Below are 4,515 nucleotides of genomic sequence, written 5' to 3' on the forward strand. Positions count from 1 at the left end.
CGCGCTATAACGTAGGTAGCGGCCGTTAGCCTTTCTTTTTTTAATTTCCTTACTTATTACCTACTTCGCCTACTACTTAGAAAGCGGGATAGTATAGGGGATATTTAATAACGACTTCCTACCGCGTTTAGCTTAGTCTATATAGGTAGCCGATATTAAGGTATCTTTATTAATATCGATAGTTAGCTATTCCTCTTATAAAGGGGTAGTAATCCTATTACTACTATACGGCGTATACTTATAAAGCTTTTAAAAACGTAGCGTCTACTTATAGCCTTATACTACCTTTATTAACTAGCTTATATACTTACTATAGTTAATAGGTATAATTATAAGGATAAGTAGCTCTTATAAGGCTAGTATAATTAAGTTCTATAACTATATAAGCTTCGCGCTATCTTCTTATACTATAGTTCCCGCTACCTATAAAACCGTCTCTTTAAAGTTAGGGAGGAATTCGCTAAAGGACTACTTATCCCTTTACTTAAAGGTCTATAGCTTATCCTATACCTTCTCCCGCTCCTATACGTTACCGAATATATATATAAGATATTAAAAGAAGTCCTATAGGTCGCGTCTACCCTTAAGGCCGCCCTTATCTTAGAATCTAAAGATCCTTTATATCTAGGGCTCCGGTAGCGTATAAAGGAGCGAATACTACGCTATATTATAATAGCTATTTAGGCCCTATTTCTCGTTTATTATAAACTTTATTTATAGCCGGCTAAGGAAGAAGTAAAAGGACTTAAGCTTACCGTCCTAAGTTAGCTAAGGAAGTAGCTTTTATATTAGTAGTACTACCGCTATAACTAGTATTATAGAGGTTATAGGGGTTAACGCTAGTCTCGTAGATAGCTCCCTTAATATAGTAAGAACCTTGTTCTTCTTACTAGCCGTCGCGCTTTTAATCGCTTCTAGGATAGCTATAATACTTCCTATCCGCCTAAGGGGTAGTAAGGTGCTCCCTTAAGGAAGCGGCGCCTTTTTTAAGGAGATATCTATTAGGTATATTAGTTAATAGCTTATATTATTACAGAGTAAGTAGAGGTATATATATAGGTTCCGTTTATTAAATAATATTAATAAGCTATATAAGTACCGTTTATAAGATAATATTAATAAGCTATATAGAGCTCTTTTATACGCGGCTAGCCCGCCTTTATATATATAGGATCCGGCCCTTTATATATAACTATATAGCTTAGGCTATAGCCTAAGCCTATTACTTATAATAGTTAAAGACTCTTATATAATACCCTCCCTTAAGCGTAGCGTAGGGCTACCTTATTAACGGCTCTTATATAATTAGGCCTATACTACTAGCTCTTCCCTACCTTTTCCTATTAATTAAGCTAGCCTTACTAGCCCTATTATCCCTACGCCCGTTAGCTTAGGTAGCCGGAACCTAGCTCTATACTTATTAGCTAGCTAGCCGTTTAAATAATAACGTAACCTATTATATATACCCCTAGGTAGCTAGCGGCCGGTCTAAACCTATATAAGCCTTAGGTTACCCGTCCCCTTTACCTTAAGTAGTATCCTTTTTTAAGGGGTATATAAAGTAGCATCCCCCCTTTCCCTCTTCCCTTTCTTCTCTCCCTTCTTTAACTATAGTAGTAGTATTAATAAGTAAGTTCTACTCTACCTAAGGTATTAGTCCGTTCCTAGCTATATAGGCCGCTTTATTAATATATACTTATAGTAGTAATAGTAATAGTAATAATAGCCTTAATACTAATAATAACTTTAATTAGTAAGTTCCGCGCCCTATTAAGCGGGAGGCTGTATTCTATTAAGCTAACTTCCGCGATAAATATATCTACCTCTCCCTTTCCTACCTCCTCCTTCTTAGAGCGTGCGGAGTTATTTATTAACGCTATACTAGCCGCGGCCGACGACGACTCCGCCGCTACCGCCGCTCCTACCCGCGCTACTACTACCGCTCCTACCGCCGCCGCCGCCGCCTTTACTACGCTATTCGCCCTTACGTCGCCCCTTAAGGTAACGACGCCGTCCCCGCCGCTACTTATAACGCCCGGCCCCTAGGCCCCCGCCTCTATCTCCGCTACCCTTATAAGTCTATAATTAAGTAAGCGTAATAGATATTATCTACTAACCTCCTATAGTATAAGCGCTAAGTATAGGCCGGCGCCGCTTACTCGGCCCCTTATATATATTATACGTTATAGGAGCTCGACTACTCCGACTAGGCTAGGCGCCGTAGCGGCGGTAGCTACTACTAGTATACGCGCGCCGGCCGCGCCTATAAAGCAGCGCCTCCTATCTTACTCGCTACGGCGTTAGCTTAAAAGGCCGGCTCGTATAGGTAGGCGCGGGGGGCTACTAAGAAGCGCCTTACCGCCGCCGCCGCCGCCTATTATAACCTCCGCGCCCTCGAGCGATAGGGCCTTATACCTAAGTAGGTCCTTACTCTTCCGCTCCCTTACTTCTACCTCTAACGTACCCGGCGCTAGGGATACCGCCTCTATCGCCTTATCGGCGGTCCCCTTAGCCGTGCCCGCCTCCGCTACTACCGCTGCCCCTACCGCCGCCGCTAGCCGCCGCCCCTCTACCCTTAGAGCCGCCGCCGCCGCCGACTAGCTTATAGGCTTAGAGGGCCGCCTTAGCGCCTTAAAGACCGCCGCCGCCGCTAATAAGAAGGAGGAGGCTAATAAGGAAAATAATAATAAAGATAATAATAAAGGTAATAATAATAATAAGGAATAGGCTTAGGTAGTATAAAAGCTTTACCCTATAATAAATACTATTTTTATCTCTACTTATACTATTACGCTTATATTACCTATATTACTATAACTACCCCCTTTACTTTACTTACTTTATAGTCTTAGCCTAGGCCGCTATTAGTAGTCTACTAGTTTATTATTCTTACTTATTAATTTATATAAGGCCTTAAACTTATTAAGGGCTATAGCTCCTATAAACTTATATATAGGTTTTTATATAAGGTCGAGGTACCTGCGCTACTTAACGAGAACCTCTTAGTATTTCCCTTAGCCTACCTTTTTCTAGTATATAGCCTATATCTCTTTAACCTTAAATTCGTTATCTCCCTTTACCTTAAATATAAGCGGTTAAGCGTCCGCTACTTCTTATCTAAGTAGCGGGTTAAAGGAGGCTTAGTAAAGGAGGTTAACGTTAACCTTATTATAGACCCTTATTAAGAGACTATTAAGCTTAACTACTTATAAGCTAACGACCCTCTATACTATAAACTTTATATATAGCTAGTTTAGCTTTTTCTTTAGTCGCGCTAACTTATAGTTATAGAGGTTAAGCTATACTTTATCTCTTATTATAAACCTATCCGCTAGTACCTTAGTCTTATTAACGTACTACTCTTAATCCTACGCTATAGTAGCTATTATAGATTAATAGTATTTTATAGTTTCTTATAGCTTCTATATAAATATAAAAGCGCGGCTCTTTAGTAACGTACTATTATATTACTTTACTACTATATCCGCGGTAAATAAGATTAAGGAGGGCGGCTTAAAGCTATATATTATAAAAAAGGGGGCTATCTTAATAAAGGTTTATAGTTTACTATTTAGCGTAAGCTAGGTAGCGTGGAGCTAGCGGTCTTAGTCTACTTAGTTATAGGCTATAACTACCTATAAGTATACTTATACTTTCTAGTTAACCTTCTTAGGTCCCTTATTAGTTTATAGGTAATAAGCTATACTAAGTAGCTATATAATCTAAAGTAGCTAGTATAAGTACTACTAAAAGCGGCTAGTTTAGTTTAACCCTCTATTACTTATAATAAAGGCTAGCTAGCTATATAAGTAGGCCTAGTATTAAAGGAAGCGCTCCGCGTAAGCTTCTATATCTATAGATAGTATTAGCTTTAATACTATTAATTTACTAAGTCGGTCCTTAATTACCTATATATAGCGGTTACTGCCCTCTATAAGCGGGAGGTCTATTATAAAGTCTATCTATATATATATATAGAACCGGTCTAATACTAAAAGCTACTTTAGTAGCCCTTTAAGCTATACCTTTTAGATCTTTATATAGCTATAGATATCGTAGTTATAAAGGAAGTAATAAATATAGTACTATAAGAGGGGATAGTAAAAGTCCCTTATAAAGCCTACTACTATGCCCTATTTACTTAGGTAACCTATAACGCTAGAGTTATAGATAAGTTAGACTAGCCTCTCTTAGAGCTCGTTTTATTTATCTAGCTCTAGCGGTCCCTCCTTTTCCTTAGCTTCTATAATATATAGTGCGCCCGGTACCTATAGTCTCCCTTACTAGCGTAGATACCCTTATAGGTCGATATAGTAGTCGGCTACTTATACCTTTAGCTTTAGCTTTAGATCTAAGCATTAAGCGCTAGACTTAACGGCGTAGCGCACGCCCTTATAGGTATAGTCTAGAGCCGCTATCCTATCCTATAAGCGTTAAAGGGCCTTATCTTAGAATACTCTTACCGCGCGCGCCCTTAGGCCGGCCGGTCTATCCCTCCTCGCCGGACTAAGGTAA

The sequence above is a fragment of the Hirsutella rhossiliensis genome (genome assembly GCF_020360975.1).
Source record: "Hirsutella rhossiliensis strain HR02 chromosome Unknown scaffold00007, whole genome shotgun sequence".
Classification (NCBI taxonomy): Eukaryota; Fungi; Ascomycota; class Sordariomycetes; order Hypocreales; family Ophiocordycipitaceae; genus Hirsutella; species Hirsutella rhossiliensis.